An 18,711-nucleotide genomic window follows, 5' to 3' on the forward strand; every position below is an offset into this window, starting at 1 on the left:
TTGTTTCATGTATAGATAGATGATTGAATTTCCTGAAGCCTGTTTGTCTCCTCGTGTTCTATATAGATTGATGTCTGACCCTCTCCCGTCAGGGGCGGTTCCTAAAGACTATATAGATTGACAGTCTGCAGCTGAAACCTGAGAGGTCATATATAAATGTCCCAAGTGTTGCAGCTCAGGGTAAAGACTATATAGGTTGACACCATGACAGATGGTAAAGACTATATAGATTGATACTGCAGGGTAGAAATGACAGAGATTATATAGATATCTATGATACATACTGCAGGTAGACACCATGACAGAGATTATATAGATATCTATATACATTGATGACACCATGACAGAGATTATATAAGATCTATAGATACATTGATAGTTTCCATGACAGATGGTAAAGACTATATACATACTGATGACACCATGACAGAGGGTAAAGATCTCTATATAGATTGATGTAGACACCATGACAGAGATATATAGATATCTATAGATACATACTGCAGGGTAGACACCATGACAGAGGTATAGATATCTATAGATACATACTGCAGGTAGACACCATGACAGAGATGATATAGATATCTATAGTTACATACTGCAGGTAGACACCATGACAGAGATGGTATAGATATCTATGGATACGTACTGCAGGTAGACACCATGACAGAGATGATATAGATATCTATAGATACATACTGCAGGTAGACACCATGACAGAGATGGTATAGATATCTATAGATACATACTGCAGGTAGACACCATGACAGAGATGGTATAGATCTCTATAGATACATACTGCAGGTAGACACCATGACAGAGATGATATAGATATCTATAGATACATACTGCAGGTAGACACCATGACAGAGATGGTATAGATCTCTATAGATACATACTGCAGGTAGACACCATGACAGAGATGGTATAGATATCTATAGATACATACTGCAGGTAGACACCATGACAGAGATGATATAGATCTCTATAGATACATACTGCAGGTAGACACCATGACAGAGATGGTATAGATATCTATAGATACATACTGCAGGTAGACACCATGACAGAGATGATATAGATATCTATAGATGCATACTGCAGGTAGACACCATGACAGAGATGGTATAGATATCTATAGATACATACTGCAGGTAGACACCATGACAGAGATGGTATAGATCTCTATAGATGCGTATCACATCAAGCCACAGAGGGCCCATCACTGCAGGTAGACACCATGACAGAGATGATATAGATATCTATAGATACATACTGCAGGTAGACACCATGACAGAGATGATATAGATATCTATAGATACATACTGCAGGTAGACACCATGACAGAGATGATATAGATATCTATAGATACATACTGCAGGTGGACACCATGACAGAGATGATATAGATATCTATAGATACATACTGCAGGTAGACACCATGACAGAGATGGTATAGATATCTATAGATACATACTGCAGGTAGACACCATGACAGAGATGGTATAGATATCTATAGATACATACTGCAGGTAGACACCATGACAGAGATGATATAGATATCTATAGATACATACTGCAGGTGGACACCATGACAGAGATGATATAGATATCTATAGATACGTACTGCAGGTGAGGGATACTCAGTGGCTTAAGGTGTCCGCTTGCTTCCCAGACGAAACAGTTTGTGCATACAGTACCAGTCAAAAGTTTTAGAACACCTACTCATTCCAGTGTTTTTCTTTATTTTTACTATTTTCTACATTGTAGAATAATAGTGAAGACATCAAAACTATGAAATAACACATATGGAATCATGTAGTAACCAAAAATGTGTTAAACAAATCAAAATATATTTTAGATTCTTCAAAGAAGCCACCCTTTGCCGGATGACAGCTTTGCACACTCTTGGCATTCTCTCAACCAGCTTCATTAGGTAGTCACCTGGAATGCATTTCAATTTTATCAGGTGTGCCTTGTTACAAGTTCATTTGTGGAATTTATTTCCTTCTTAATGCGTTTGAGCCAATCAGTTGTGTTATGACAAGGTAGGGAAGAAGTTAGCCCTATTTGATAAAAGACCAAAGTCCATATTATGGCCAGAACAGCTTAAATAAGCAAAGAGTAACGACAGTCCATCATTACTTTAAGACGTGAAGGTCAGTCAAAACGGAACATTTCAAGAACTTTTAAAGTTTATTCAAGTGCAGTCGCGAAAATCATCAAGCGCTATGATGAAACTGGCTCTCATGAGGACCGCCACAGGAAAGGAAGACCCAGTGTTCCCTCTGCTGCAGAGGATAAATTCATTAGAATTAACTGGCTCTCATGAGGACCGCCACAGGAAAGGAAGACCCAGTGTTCCCTCTACTGCAACGGATCAGTTCATTAGAGTTACCAGCTTCAGAAAATGCATCCCACATAAATGCTTCAGTTCAAATAACAGACACATCTCACCATCTCAGTGGTCCTTCATCAACTGTTCAGGGTAGGAGACTGATGACTGAATCTTTGGATAAAAGGCTATATATTATTGATGTATTCAGGCCTTCATGGTCTAAATGGCATATATTATTATTATATTATGAGTGAATCAGGCCTTCATGGTCGAATTGCTGCAGAGAAACCACTACTAAAGGACACCAATAAGAAGAAGAGACTTGCTTGGGCCAAGTAACACGAGCAATGGACATTTAGACTGGTGGAAATCTGTCCTTTGGTCTGATGAGAGATTTTTGGTTCCAACCGCCGTGACTTTGTGAGATGCAGAGTAGGTGAACGGATGATCTCCGGATGTGTGGTTCCCACCGTGAAGCATGGAGGAGGAGGTGTGGTTCCCACCGTGAAGCATGGAGGAGGAGGTGTCATGGTGCATTCTGCAGTGATACACCATCCCATCTGGATTGCGCTTAGTGGGACTATAATTTGTTTTTCAACAGGACAATGACCCAACACACCTCCAGGCTGTGTAAGGGCTATTTTGACCAAGAAGGAGAGTGATGGAGTGCTGCATCAGATGTCCTGACCTCCACAATCACCCGACCTCAACCCAATTGAGATGGTTTGGGATGAGTCGGACCGCAGAGTGAAGAAAAAGCAGCCAACAAATGCTCAGCATATGTGGGATCTCATTCAAGACTGTTGGAAAAGCATTCCAGGTGAGGCTGGTTGAGAGAATACAAAAAGTGTGCAAAGGGTGGCTATTTTGAAGAATCTCAAATATGAAATATACTTTGACTTGTTTTACACTTTTTCTGGTTACCACATGATTCCATACGTGTTATTCCATAGTGTTGATGTCTTCACTATTATTCTACACTGTAGACAATAGTACAACACTCATTGAGGGTTCACACACACACACACACACACACACACACACACACACACACACACACACACACACACACACACACACACAGGTTACACACACACACACACACACACACACACACACACACACACACACACACACACACACACACACACACACACACACACACACACACACACACACACACACACACACACACACACACACACACACACACACACAGGTTACAGAGAGAGCACAGCAGGTAAGGGAAGAGCCTGACAAACCAACTGGCTCACACCATGTTAACACTGGTTAGGCCAATAGCTCCTCAGTTAATGTCCATTACTCCTTCTAGTTGGGGTTCAACTTGTCTTTAACATCTAATACATTGTGTGTGTGTCACTGCATGTATTGGCTCCTGTCTGTCACCTTGCAGTTTGTACAGTCATATAATCACACATTTCTTCCAGGGTCTTTGTCAAAGGAATTAATGTAGGTTTTCCATCTCCCCTCTCCAGTATCTGTAAGCGCTGTATCCGTAAGATGGACCACCACTGTCCCTGGGTCAACAACTGTGTCGGGGAGAAGAACCAGCGCTTCTTTGTGCTCTTCACTGTACGTACCTCATGTCAGGTCCTACCGTACCTCAGTGTAGGGGGGGATCCTTCCTGACTGTACCTCAGTGTAGGGGGGGATCCTTCCTGACTGTACCTCAGTGTAGGGGGATCCTTCCTGACTGTACCTCAGTGTAGGGGGGGATCCTTCCTGACTGTACCTCAGTGTAGGGGGGGATCCTTCCTGACTGTACCTCAGTGTAGGGGGGATCCTTCCTGACTGTACCTCAGTGTAGGGGGATCCTTCCTGACTGTACCTCAGTGTAGGGGGGATCCTTCCTGACTGTACCTCATTATGTCAAGTCCTACTGTACCTCAGTGTAGGGGGAGTCCTTCCTGACTGTACCTCATTATGTCAGGTCCTACCGTACCTCAGTGTAGGGGGATCCTTCCTGACTGTACCTCATTATGTCAGGTCCTACCGTACCTCAGTGTAGGGGGGGATCCTTCCTGACTGTACCTCATTATGTCAGGTCCTCAGTGTAGGGGGGATCCTTCCTGACTGTACCTCATTATGTCAGGTCCTCAGTGTAGGGGGAGTCCTTCCTGACTGTACCTCATTATGTCAGGTCCTACCGTACCTCAGTGTAGGGGGGATCCTTCCTGACTGTACCTCATTATGTCAGGTCCTACCGTACCTCAGTGTAGGGGGAGTCCTTCCTGACTGTACCTCATTATGTCAGGTCCTACCGCACCTCAGTGTAGGGGGGAATCCTTCCTGACTGTACCTCATTATGTCAGGTCCTCAGTGTAGGGGGGATCCTTCCTGACTGTACCTCATTATGTCATGTCCTACCGTACCTCAGTGTAGGGGGATCCTTCCTGACTGTACCTCATTATGTCAGGTCCTACCGTACCTCAGTGTAGGGGGGATCCTTCCTGACTGTACCTCATTATGTCAGGTCCTACCGTACCTCAGTGTAGGGGGGATCCTTCCTGACTGTACCTCATTATGTCAGGTCCCACCGTACCTCAGTGTAGGGGGATCCTTCCTGACTGTACCTCATTATGTCAGGTCCTACCGTACCTCAGTGTGGGGGGGAGTCCTTCCTGACTGTACCTCATTATGTCAGGTCCTACCGTACCTCAGTGTAGGGGGGGATCCTTCCTGACTGTACCTCATTATGTCAGGTCCTACCGTACCTCAGTGTAGGGGGGATCCTTCCTGACTGTACCTCATTATGTCAGGTTCTACCATACCTCAGTGTAGGGGGGGATCCTTCCTGACTGTACCTCAGTGTAGGGGGGGATCCTTCCTGACTGTACCTCAGTGTAGGGGGGATCCTTCCTGACTGTACCTCAGTGTAGGGGGAATCCTTCCTGACTGTACCTCATTATGTCAGGTCCTACCATACCTCAGTGTAGGGGGGATCCTTCCTGACTGTACCTCATTATGTCAGGTCCTACCGTACCTCAGTGTAGGGGGGATCCTTCCTGACTGTACCTCATTATGTCAGGTTCTACCGTACCTCAGTGTAGGGGGGATACTTCCTGACTGTACCTCATTATGTCAGGTCCTACCGTACCTCAGTGTAGGGGGGATCCTTCCTGACTGTACCTCATTATGTCAGGTCCTCAGTGTAGGGGGGGATCCTTCCTGACTGTACCTCATTATGTCAGGTCCTACCGTACCTCAGTGTAGGGGGGATCCTTCCTGACTGTACCTCATTATGTCAGGTCCTACCGTACCTCAGTGTAGGGGGATCCTTCCTGACTGTACCTCATTATGTCAGGTCCTATCGTACCTCAGTGTAGGGGAGAGTCCTTCCTGACTGTACCTCATTATGTCAGGTCCTCAGTGTAGGGGGATCCTTCCTGACTGTACCTCAGTGTAGGGGGGATCCTTCCTGACTGTACCTCATTATGTCAGGTCCTACCGTACCTCAGTGTAGGGGGAATCCTTCCTGACTGTACCTCATTATGTCAGGTCCTCAGTGTAGGGGGGATCCTTCCTGACTGTACCTCATTATGTCAGGTTCTACCATACCTCAGTGTAGGGGGGAATCCTTCCTGACTGTACCTCATTATGTCAGGTCCTCAGTGTAGGGGGGAGTCCTTCCTGACTGTACCTCATTATGTCAGGTCCTCAGTGTAGGGGGATCCTTCCTGACTGTACCTCAGTGTAGGGGGAATCCTTCCTGACTGTACCTCATTATGTCAGGTTCTACCATACCTCAGTGTAGGGGGGAATCCTTCCTGACTGTACCTCATTATGTCATGTCCTCAGTGTAGGGGGAATCCTGTAGGGGGGAATCCTGAGAGCTGTGGTGTCTGACTAGAGCTGTGGTGTCTGACTATTGCTTACATTAATGTCCAGCAAGTGATGTTTATCTATCCCAGCGTCTGTGTGGGTAATAACCCTTTATTCACTGTTTTCTCTCTCGCCCTCTTCCTCTCCACCTCTCTTTCTGTCTCTCTCTCCACCTCTCTTTCTGTCTCTCTCTCTCTCTCTCTCACTTCCTCTCCACCTCTCTTTCTGTCTCTCTCTCTCTCTCTCTCACTTCCTCTCCACCTCTCTTTCTGTCTCTCTCTCTCCACCTCTCTTTCTGTCTCTCTCTCTCTCCATCTCTGTCTCTCTCTCTCTCTCTCTCACTTCCTCTCCACCTCTCTTTCTGTCTCTCTCTCTCTCCATCTCTCTCTCTCCCTTCCACTCCACCTCTATTTCTGTATCTCTCTCTTCCTCCCTCTCTCCTTCCCCACTCCTCCCCTCTCTCCTTCCCCATGCCTCCCTTCTCTCCTCCTCCCTCTCTCCTCCCGTCTCTCCTCCTCCCTCTCTCCTTCCCCACTCCTCCCCTCTCTCCTCCTGTCTCTCCTCCTCCCTCTCTCCTTCCCCACTCCTCCTGTCTCTCCTCCCGTCTCTCCTCCTCCCTCTCTCCTTCCCCACTTCTCCTGTCTCTCCTCCCGTCTCTCCTCCTCCCTCTCTCCTTCCCCTCCTCCCCTCTCTCCTCCCGTCTCTCCTCCTCCCTCTCTCCTTATCCTCCTGTCTCTCCTCCTCCCTCTCTCCTTCCCCACTCCTCCTGTCTCTCCTCCCGTCTCTCCTCCTCCCCTCTCCTTCCCCACTCCTCCTGTCTCTCCTCCCGTCTCTCCTCCTCCCTCTCTCCTTCCCCACTCCTCCTGTCTCTCCTCCAGTCTCTCCTCCTCCCCCTCCTCCCATCTCTCCTCCTCCCTCTCTCCTTCCCCACTCCTCCCCTCTCTCCTCCCGTCTCTCCTCCTCCCTCTCTCCTTCCCCACTCCTCCCCTCTCTCCTCCCGTCTCTCCTCCTCCCTCTCTCCTTCCCCACTCCTCCCATCTCTCCTCCTCCCTCTCTCCTTCCCCACTCCTCCCCTCTCTCCTCCCGTCTCTCCTCCTCCCTCTCTCCTTCCCCACTTCTCCTGTCTCTCCTCCCGTCTCTCCTCCTCCCTCTCTCCTTCCCCACTCCTCCCCTCTCTCCTCCCGTCTCTCCTCCTCCCTCTCTCCTCCCCACTCCTCCTGTCTCTCCTCCTCCCTCTCTCCTTCCCCACTCCTCCTGTCTCTCCTCCCGTCTCTCCTCCTCCCTCTCTCCTTCCCCACTCCTCCTGTCTCTCCTCCCGTCTCTCCTCCTCCCTCTCTCCTTCCCCACTCCTCCCCTCTCTCCTCCCGTCTCTCCTCCTCCCTCTCTCCTTCCCCACTCCTCCTCCCTCTCTCCTTCTCCTCCCCTCTCTCTCCCCTCTCTCCTCCCGTCTCTCCTCCTCCCTCTCTCCTTCCCCACTCCCTCCCTCTCTCCTCCCGTCTCTCCTCCTCCCTCTCTCTCCTTCCCCACTCCTCCTGTCTCTCCTCCCGTCTCTCCTCCTCCCTCTCTCCTTCCCCACTCCTCCCCTCTCTCCTCCCGTCTCTCCTCCTCCCTCTCTCCTTCCCCACTCCCTCCTCCCTCTCTCCTTCCCCACTCCTCCCCTCTCTCCTCCCCTCTCTCCTCCCCTCTCCTCCCCGTCTCTCTCCTCCCTCTCTCCTTCCCCTCCTCCCCTCTCTCCTCCCGTCTCTCCTCCTCCCCTCTCTCCTCCCGTCTCTCCTCCTCCCTCTCTCCTTCCCCACTCCTCCCCTCTCTCCTCCTGTCTCTCCTCCTCCCTCTCTCCTTCCCCACTCCTCCCCTCTCTCCTCCTGTCTCTCCTCCTCCCTCTCTCCTCCTGTCTCTCCTCCTCCCTCTCTCCTTCCCCATTCCTCCCCTCTCTCCTCCTGTCTCTCCTCCCTCCCTCTCTCCTCCTGTCTCTCCTCCTCCCTCTCTCCTTCCCCACTCCTCCCCTCTCTCCTCCTGTCTCTCCTCCTCCCTCTCTCCTTCCCCACTCCTCCCCTCTCTCCTCCCGTCTCTCCTCCTCCCTCTCTCCTCCCCACTCCTCCCCTCTCTCCTCCTCCCTCTCTCCTCCCGTCTCTCCTCCTCCCTCTCTCCTTCCCCACTCCTCCCCTCTCTCCTTCCCCACTCCTCCCCCTCTCTCCTCCCGTCTCTCCTCCTCCCTCTCTCCTTCCCCACTCCCCCCCTCTCTCCTCCTGTCTCTCCTCCTCCCTCTCTCCTTCCCCACTCCTCCCTCTCTCCTCCTCCCTCTCTCCTCCCGTCTCTCCTCCTCCCTCTCTCCTTCCCCCTCCTCCTCTCTCCTCCTGTCTCTCCTCCTCCCTCTCTCCTTCCCCACTCCTCCCCTCTCTCCTCCTGTCTCTCCTCCTCCCTCTCTCCTCCTGTCTCTCCTCCTCCCTCTCTCCTCCTGTCTCTCCTCCTCCCTCTCTCCTTCCCCCTCCTCCTCCTCTCTCCTTCCCCACTCCTCCCCTCTCTCCTCCCCTCTCTCCTCCCCTCTCTCCTCCTGTCTCTCCTCCTCCCTCTCTCCTCCTGTCTCTCCTCCTCCCTCTCTCCTCCTGTCTCTCCTCCTCCCTCTCTCCTTCCCCACTCCTCCCCTCTCTCCTCCCTCTCTCCTCCTCTCTCTCTCCTTCCCCACTCCTCCCCTCTCTCCTCCTCCCTCTCTCCTCCCGTCTCTCCTCCTCCCTCTCTCCTCCTCTCTCTCCTCCCCTCTCTCCTCCTGTCTCTCCTCCTCCCTCTCTCCTCCTGTCTCTCCTCCTCCCTCTCTCCTTCCCCACTCCTCCCCTCTCTCCTCCTGTCTCTCCTCCTCCCTCTCTCCTCCTGTCTCTCCTCCTGTCTCTCCTCCTCCCTCTCTCCTCCTGTCTCTCCTCCTCCCTCTCTCCTCCTGTCTCTCCTCCCCTCTCTCCTCCTGTCTCTCCTCCTCCCTCTCTCCTTCCCCACTCCTCCCCTCTCTCCTCCTGTCTCTCCTCCTCCCTCTCTCCTCTCTTCAGATGTACATAGCTCTGATCTCGGTCTACGCCCTCTGCCTCAGTTTCCTACAGTTCTACAGCTGTGTCAATGACCAGTGGAATGGTAGGCTACTGTTTACTGCTACATTCACTGTGGTAGGCTACTGTTTACTGCTACATTCACTGTGGTATGCTACTGTTACATTCACTGTGGTAGGCTACTGTTTACTGCTACATTCACTGTGGTAGGCTACTGTTACATTCACTGTGGTAGGCTACTGTTTACTTCTACATTCACTGTGGTAGGCTACTGTTTACTGCTATATTCACTGTGGTAGGCTACTGTTTACTGCTACATTCACTGTGGTAGGCTACTTTTTACTGCTACATTCACTGTGGTAGGCTACTGTTTACTGCTACATTCACTGTGGTAGGCTACTGTTTACTGCTACATTCACTGTGGTAGGCTACTGTTTACTGCTACATTCACTGTGGTAGGCTACTGTTTACTGCTACATTCACTGTGGTAGGCTACTGTTTACTGCTACATTCACTGTGGTAGGCTACTGTTTACTGCTACATTCACTGTGGTAGGCTACTGTTTACTGCTACATTCACTGTGGTAGGCTACTGTTTACTGCTACATTCACTGTGGTAGGCTACTGTTTACTGCTACATTCACTGTGGTAGGCTACTGTTTACTGCTACATTCACTGTGGTAGGCTACTGTTTACTGCTACATTCACTGTAGTAGGCTACTGTTACATTCACTGTGGTAGGCTACTGTTTACTGCTACATTCACTGTGGTAGGCTACTGTTTACTGCTACATTCACTGTGGTAGGCTACTGTTTACTGCTACATTCACTGTGGTAGGCTACTGTTTACTGCTACATTCACTGTGGTAGGCTACTGTTTACTGCTACATTCACTGTGGTAGGCTACTGTTTACTGCTACATTCACTGTGGTAGGCTACTGTTTACTGCTACATTCACTGTGGTAGGCTACTGTTTACTGCTACATTCACTGTGGTAGGCTACTGTTTACTGCTACATTCACTGTGGTAGGCTACTGTTTACTGCTACATTCACTGTGGTAGGCTACTGTTTACTGCTACATTCACTGTGGTAGGCTACTGTTTACTTCTACATTCACTGTGGTAGGCTACTGTTTACTGCTACATTCACTGTGGTAGGCTACTGTTTACTGCTATATTCACTGTGGTAGGCTACTGTTTACTGCTACATTCACTGTGGTAGGCTACTGTTTACTGCTACATTCACTGTGGTATGCTACTGTTACATTCACTGTGGTAGGCTACTGTTTACTGCTACATTCACTGTGGTAGGCTACTGTTTACTTCTACATTCACTGTGGTAGGCTACTGTTTACTGCTACATTCACTGTGGTAGGCTACTGTTTACTGCTATATTCACTGTGGTAGGCTACTGTTTACTGCTACATTCACTGTGGTAGGCTACTGTTTACTGCTACATTCACTGTGGTAGGCTACTGTTTACTGCTACATTCACTGTGGTAGGCTACTGTTTACTGCTACATTCACTGTGGTAGGCTACTGTTTACTGCTACATTCACTGTGGTAGGCTACTGTTTACTGCTACATTCACTGTGGTAGGCTACTGTTTACTTCTACATTCACTGTGGTAGGCTACTGTTTACTGCTACATTCACTGTGGTAGGCTACTGTTTACTGCTATATTCACTGTGGTAGGCTACTGTTTACTGCTACATTCACTGTGGTAGGCTACTGTTTACTGCTACATTCACTGTGGTAGGCTACTGTTTACTGCTACATTCACTGTGGTAGGCTACTGTTTACTGCTACATTCACTGTGGTAGGCTACTGTTACATTCACTGTGGTAGGCTACTGTGTTTCTACGTTTCACTTTGGTGGCGAAGTAGTGGTGGGTAGTATCTGGGGCTTTGGTGGTGGGTAGTGGTGGGTAGTATATGGGGCTTTGGTGGTGGGTAGTGGTGGGTAGTATATGGGGCTTTGGTGGTGGGTAGTGGTGGGTAGTATCTGGGGCTTTGGTGGTGGGTAGTGGTGGGTAGTATATGGGGCTTTGTTGGTGGGTAGTGGTGGGGTATATGGGGCTTTGGTGGTGGGTAGTGGTGGGTAGTATATGGGGCTTTGGTGGTGGGTAGTGGTGGGTAGTATATGGGGCTTTGATGGTGGGTAGTGGTGGGTAGTATATGGGGCTTTGGTGGTGGGTAGTGGTGGGTAGTATATGGGGATTTGGTGGTGGGTAGTGGTGGGTAGTATATGGGGCTTTGGTGGTGGGTAGTGGTGGGTAGTATATGGGGCTTTGGTGGTGGGTAGTGGTGGGTAGTATCTGGGGCTTTGGTGGTGGGTAGTGGTGGGTAGTATCTGGGGCTTTGGTGGTGGGTAGTGGTGGGTAGTATATGGGGCTTTGGTGGTGGGTAGTGGTGGGTAGTATATGGGGCTTTGGTGGTGGGTAGTGGTGGGTAGTATCTGGGGCTTTGGTGGTGGGTAGTGGTGGGTAGTATATGGGGCTTTGTTGGTGGGTAGTATATGGGGCTTTGGTGGTGGGTAGTGGTGGGTAGTATATGGGGCTTTGGTGGTGGGTAGTGGTGGGTAGTATATGGGGCTTTGATGGTGGGTAGTGGTGGGTAGTATATGGGGCTTTGGTGGTGGGTAGTGGTGGGTAGTATATGGGGATTTGGTGGTGGGTAGTGGTGGGTAGTATATGGGGCTTTGGTGGTGGGTAGTGGTGGGTAGTATATGGGGCTTTGGTGGTGGGTAGTGGTGGGTAGTATCTGGGGCTTTGGTGGTGGGTAGTGGTGGGTAGTATCTGGGGCTTTGGTGGTGGGTAGTGGTGGGTAGTATATGGGGCTTTGGTGGTGGGTAGTGGTGGGTAGTATATGGGGCTTTGGTGGTGGGTAGTGGTGGGTAGTATATGGGGCTTTGGTGGTGGGGTAGTGGTGGGTAGTATCTGGGGCTTTGGTGATGGGTAGTGGTGGGTAGTATATGGGGATTTGGTGGTGGGTAGTGGTGGGTAGTATATGGGGCTTTGGTGGTGGGTAGTATATGGGGCTTTGTTGGTGGGTAGTGGTGGGTAGTATATGGGGCTTTGGTGGTGGGTAGTGGTGGGTAGTATCTGGGGCTTTGGTGATGGGTAGTGGTGGGTAGTATATGGGGATTTGGTGGTGGGTAGTGGTGGGTAGTATATGGGGCTTTGGTGGTGGGTAGTGGTGGGTAGTATCTGGGGCTTTGGTGACAAAACGGATGGCACTGTGATAGACTCCATCCAATTTATTGAGTAGGGTATTGGAGGCTATTTTGTGAATGACATAGCCGAAGTCGAGGATCGGTAGTATGGTCAGTTTTACGAGGGCATGTTTGGCAGCATGAGTGAAGGATGCATTGTTGAGAAATAGAAAGCTGATTCTAGATTTAATTTCGGATTGGAGATGCTTATTGTGAGTCTGGAAGGAGAGTTTTCAGTCTAACCAGACACCTAGGTATTTGTAGTTGTCCACATATTCTAAGAACCGTCCAGAGTAGTGATGCTGGACGGGCGGGCGGGTGCGGACAGCGATCGGTTTAAGAGCATGCATTTAGTTTTACTTGCATTTAAGAGCAGTTGGAGGCCACGGAAGGAGAGTTGTATGGCATTGAAGCTTGTCTGGAGGTTAGTTAACACAGTGTCCAAAGAAGGGCCAGAAGTATACAGAATGGTGTCTGTGTAGAGGTGGATCAGAGAATCACCAGCAGCAAGAGCGACATCATTGATGTATACAGAGAAGAGAGTCGGCCCGAGAATTGAACCCTGTGGCACCCCATAGAGACTGCCAGAGGTCTGGACAACAGGCCCTCCGATTTGACACACTGAACTCTATCAGAGAAGTAGTTGGTGAACCAGGTGAGGCAGTCATTTGAGAAGCCAAGGCTATTGAGTCTGCCGATAAGAATGCTGTGATTGACAGAGTCGAAAACCTTGGCCAGGTCGATGAATAATGTGTAATAAAAGGGTCCAGGCCAATTGGGAAACAATACCTATTTTACCAAGTGGCTGATGGACCTCTTCAGCTTGCTGGGGATGGACCTCTAGCACAGGCTAGCTCCAGGCTAATTGGTACTTTCTTCGTGACAGAGACGTTAGCCAGGGGTAGCCCTTGGATAGCCGCTAGCTAGCTGTGATGATCCAGATGAGAAGGTTCAGAGCTTGAGGTAGGTATCAGTATATGTGGGGAAAAAGAGTCCAGTATGCTCTGGGTTGAATATCGCTGTGCAGACTGGCAGGAGTTGTCCGGGCTAAAGGTTAGCTTATGACCTCGAGCAGTGGCTAGCTGACTACTAGCTTCTGTTGGGGCTTCTGGTTCTAAAGTAAAGAAAATAGCAGATCTATACCACATTGGGTGAGGCGCGTTGCAGGAGAGTATGTTGAAGTTGAAGTTTAAAAAATATTTTAAAAATAAATGCGAAGAAAATGCGAAGAAAAAATATATATACATGTTACGCGACAAGACGAAGACAAAGATGCCTGACTGCTACGCCATCTTGGATATGATGATGAAATAATGATGATGATGATGATGATGAAATAATGAGGATGATGATGAAATAATAATGAAGAAGATTGATGATGTTTATAATAATGATGATGATGATGATACATTTGATTTGAAATGCTTTTAAATGTTAATAGAACCTTTATGATCAGAGGACAAAATAATGACACTTCTCTCCTCTGACAAAATAATGACACCCCTCTCCTCCTCTGACAAAATAATGACACCCCTCTCCTCCTCTGTCAAAATAATGACACCCCTCTCCTCCTCTGTCAAAATAATGACACCCCTCTCCTCCTCTGTCAAAATAATGACACCCCTCTCCTCCTCTGTCAAAATAATGACACCCCTCTCCTCCTCTGTCAAAATAATGACACCCCTCTCTCCTCCTCTGACAAAATAATGACACCCCTCTCCTCCTCTGTCAAAATAATGACACCCCTCTCCTCCTCTGTCAAAATAATGACACCCCTCTCCTCCTCTGACAAAATAATGACACTTCTCTCCTCTGACAAAATAATGACACCCCTCTCCTCCTCTGTCAAAATAATGACACCCCTCTCCTCCTCTGTCAAAATAATGACACCCCTCTCCTCCTCTGTCAAAATAATGACACCCCTCTCCTCCTCTGTCAAAATAATGACACCCCTCTCCTCCTCTGTCAAAATAATGACACTCCTCTCCTCCTCTGTCAAAATAATGACACCCCTCTCCTCCTCTGACAAAATAATGACACCTCTCTCCTCCTCTGTCAAAATAATGACACCCCTCTCCTCCTCTGACAAAATAATGACACCCCTCTCCTCCTCTGACAAAATAATGACACCTCTCTCCTCCTCTGTCAAAATAATGACACCCCTCTCCTCCTCTGACAAAATAATGACACCCCTCTCCTCCTCTGTCAAAATAATGACACCCCTCTCCTCCTCTGTCAAAATAATGACACTCCTCTCCTCCTCTGTCAAAATAATGACACCCCTCTCCTCCTCTGTCAAAATAATGACACCCCTCTCCTCCTCTGTCAAAATAATGACACTCCTCTCCTCCTCTGTCAAAATAATGACACCCCTCTCCTCCTCTGTCAAAATAATGACACCCCTCTCCTCCTCTGTCAAAATGACACCCCTCTCCTCTGTCAAAATAATGACACCCCTCTCCTCCTCTGACAAAATAATGACACCCCTCTCCTCTGACAAAATAATGACACCTCTCTCCTCTGTCAAAATAATGACACCCCTCTCCTCCTCTGACAAAATAATGACACCCCTCTCCTCCTCTGACAAAATAATGACACCCCTCTCCTCCTCTGACAAAATAATGACACCCCTCTCCTCCTCTGACAAAATAATGACACCCCTCTCCTCTGACAAAATAATGACACCTCTCTCCTCTGTCAAAATAATGACACCCCTCTCCTCCTCTGACAAAATAATGACACCCCTCTCCTCCTCTGACAAAATAATGACACCCCTCTCCTCCTCTGTCAAAATAATGACACCCCTCTCCTCCTCTGTCAAAATAATGACACCTCTCTCCTCTGTCAAAATAATGACACCCCTCTCCTCCTCTGACAAAATAATGACACCCCTCTCCTCCTCTGTCAAAATAATGACAACTCTCTCCTCCTCTGTCAAAATAATGACACCCCTCTCCTCCTCTGTCAAAATAATGACACCCCTCTCCTCCTCTGTCAAAATAATGACACCCCTCTCCTCCTCTGTCAAAATAATGACACCCCTCTCCTCCTCTGACAAAATAATGACACCCCTCTCCTCCTCTGACAAAATAATGACACCCCTCTCCTCCTCTGTCAAAATAATGACACCTCTCTCCTCTGTCAAAATAATGACACCCCTCTCCTCCTCTGACAAAATAATGACACCCCTCTCCTCTGTCAAAATAATGACACCTCTCTCCTCTGTCAAAATAATGACACCCCTCTCCTCCTCTGTCAAAATGACACCCCTCTCCTCCTCTGTCAAAATAATGACACCCCTCTCCTCCTCTGACAAAATAATGACACCCCTCTCCTCTGACAAAATAATGACACCCCTCTCCTCCTCTGACAAAATAATGACACCCCTCTCCTCCTCTGACAAAATAATGACACCTCTCTCCTCTGTCAAAATAATGACACCCCTCTCCTCCTCTGACAAAATAATGACACCTCTCTCCTCCTCTGACAAAATAATGACACCTCTCTCCTCCTCTGTCAAAATAATGACACCCCTCTCCTCCTCTGACAAAATAATGACACCTCTCTCCTCCTCTGACAAAATAATGACACCTATAATAATAATAATAATATATGCCATTTAGCAGACGCTTTTATCCAAAGCGACTTACAGTCATGTGTGCATACATTCTACGTATGGGTGGTCCCGGGGATCGAACCCACTACCCTGGCGTTACAAGCGCCATGCTCTACCAACTGAGCTACAGAAGGACCACACACCTCTCTCCTCCTCTGACAAAATAATGACACCCCTCTCCTCCTCTGACAAAATAATGACACCTCTCTCCTCCTCTGTCAAAATAATGACACCCCTCTCCTCCTCTGACAAAATAATGACACCCCTCTCCTCCTCTGACAAAATAATGACACCCCTCTCCTCCTCTGACAAAATAATGACACCCCTCTCCTCCTCTGTCAAAATAATGACACCCCTCTCCTCCTCTGGCAAAATAATGACACCCCTCTCCTCCTCTGACAAAATAATGACACTCCTCTCCTCCTCTGTCAAAATAATGACACCCCTCTCCTCCTCTGTCAAAATAATGACACCTCTCTCCTCTGTCAAAATAATGACACCCCTCTCCTCTGTCAAAATAATGACACCCCTCTCCTCTGTCAAAATAATGACACCCCTCTCCTCTGTCAAAATAATGACACCCCTCTCCTCCTCTGTCAAAATAATGACACCTCTCTCCTCCTCTGTCAAAATAATGACACCCCTCTCCTCCTCTGACAAAATAATGACACTTCTCTCCTCTGTCAAAATAATGACACCCCTCTCCTCTGTCAAAATAATGACACCCCTCTCCTCTGTCAAAATAATGACACCCCTCTCCTCCTCTGTCAAAATAATGACACCCCTCTCCTCCTCTGTCAAAATAATGACACCCCTCTCCTCCTCTGACAAAATAATGACACCCCTCTCCTCTGTCAAAATAATGACACCCCTCTCCTCCTCTGACAAAATAATGACACCCCTCTCCTCCTCTGTCAAAATAATGACACCCCTCTCCTCCTCTGACAAAATAATGACACCCCTCTCCTCTGTCAAAATAATGACACCCCTCTCCTCCTCTGTCAAAATAATGACACCCCTCTCCTCCTCTGTCAAAATAATGACACCTCTCTCCTCCTCTGTCAAAATAATGACACCCCTCTCCTCCTCTGTCAAAATAATGACACCTCTCTCCTCCTCTGTCAAAATAATGACACCCCTCTCCTCCTCTGACAAAATAATGACACCCCTCTCCTCCTCTGTCAAAATAATGACACCTCTCTCCTCTGTCAAAATAATGACACCCCTCTCCTCCTCTGACAAAATAATGACACCCCTCTCCTCTGTCAAAATAATGACACCTCTCTCCTCTGTCAAAATAATGACACCCCTCTCCTCCTCTGTCAAAATGACACCCCTCTCCTCCTCTGTCAAAATAATGACACCCCTCTCCTCCTCTGACAAAATAATGACACCCCTCTCCTCCTCTGTCAAAATAATGACACCCCTCTCCTCCTCTGACAAAATAATGACACCCCTCTCCTCTGACAAAATAATGACACCCCTCTCCTCCTCTGACAAAATAATGACACCCCTCTCCTCCTCTGACAAAATAATGACACCTCTCTCCTCTGTCAAAATAATGACACCCCTCTCCTCCTCTGACAAAATAATGACACCTCTCTCCTCCTCTGACAAAATAATGACACCCCTCTCCTCCTCTGACAAAATAATGACACCTCTCTCCTCCTCTGTCAAAATAATGACACCCCTCTCCTCCTCTGACAAAATAATGACACCTCTCTCCTCCTCTGACAAAATAATGACACCTCTCTCCTCCTCTGACAAAATAATGACACCTCTCTCCTCCTCTGTCAAAATAATGACACCCCTCTCCTCCTCTGACAAAATAATGACACCCCTCTCCTCCTCTGACAAAATAATGACACCCCTCTCCTCCTCTGACAAAATAATGACACCCCTCTCCTCCTCTGTCAAAATAATGACACCCCTCTCCTCCTCTGGCAAAATAATGACACCCCTCTCCTCCTCTGACAAAATAATGACACTCCTCTCCTCCTCTGTCAAAATAATGACACCCCTCTCCTCCTCTGTCAAAATAATGACACCTCTCTCCTCTGTCAAAATAATGACACCCCTCTCCTCTGTCAAAATAATGACACCCCTCTCCTCTGTCAAAATAATGACACCCCTCTCCTCCTCTGTCAAAATAATGACACCTCTCTCCTCCTCTGTCAAAATAATGACACCCCTCTCCTCCTCTGACAAAATAATGACACTTCTCTCCTCTGTCAAAATAATGACACCCCTCTCCTCTGTCAAAATAATGACACCCCTCTCCTCTGTCAAAATAATGACACCCCTCTCCTCCTCTGTCAAAATAATGACACCTCTCTCCTCCTCTGTCAAAATAATGACACCCCTCTCCTCCTCTGACAAAATAATGACACCCCTCTCCTCCTCTGTCAAAATAATGACACCCCTCTCCTCCTCTGACAAAATAATGACACCCCTCTCCTCTGTCAAAATAATGACACCCCTCTCCTCCTCTGACAAAATAATGACACCCCTCTCCTCCTCTGTCAAAATAATGACACCCCTCTCCTCCTCTGACAAAATAATGACACCCCTCTCCTCTGTCAAAATAATGACACCCCTCTCCTCCTCTGTCAAAATAATGACACCCCTCTCCTCCTCTGTCAAAATAATGACACCTCTCTCCTCCTCTGTC

At 48.2% G+C, this 18,711-nt stretch overlaps 1 pseudogene; it reads left to right on the plus strand.

Moving 5' to 3' along the window:
• The window catches only part of LOC127921640 (palmitoyltransferase ZDHHC7-like), a 38,170-nt pseudogene that overhangs the window by 8,470 nt on the left and 10,989 nt on the right, over positions 1-18,711 (plus strand).

The sequence above is a fragment of the Oncorhynchus keta genome, unplaced genomic scaffold (genome assembly GCF_023373465.1).
Source record: "Oncorhynchus keta strain PuntledgeMale-10-30-2019 unplaced genomic scaffold, Oket_V2 Un_contig_2290_pilon_pilon, whole genome shotgun sequence".
Classification (NCBI taxonomy): Eukaryota; Metazoa; Chordata; class Actinopteri; order Salmoniformes; family Salmonidae; genus Oncorhynchus; species Oncorhynchus keta.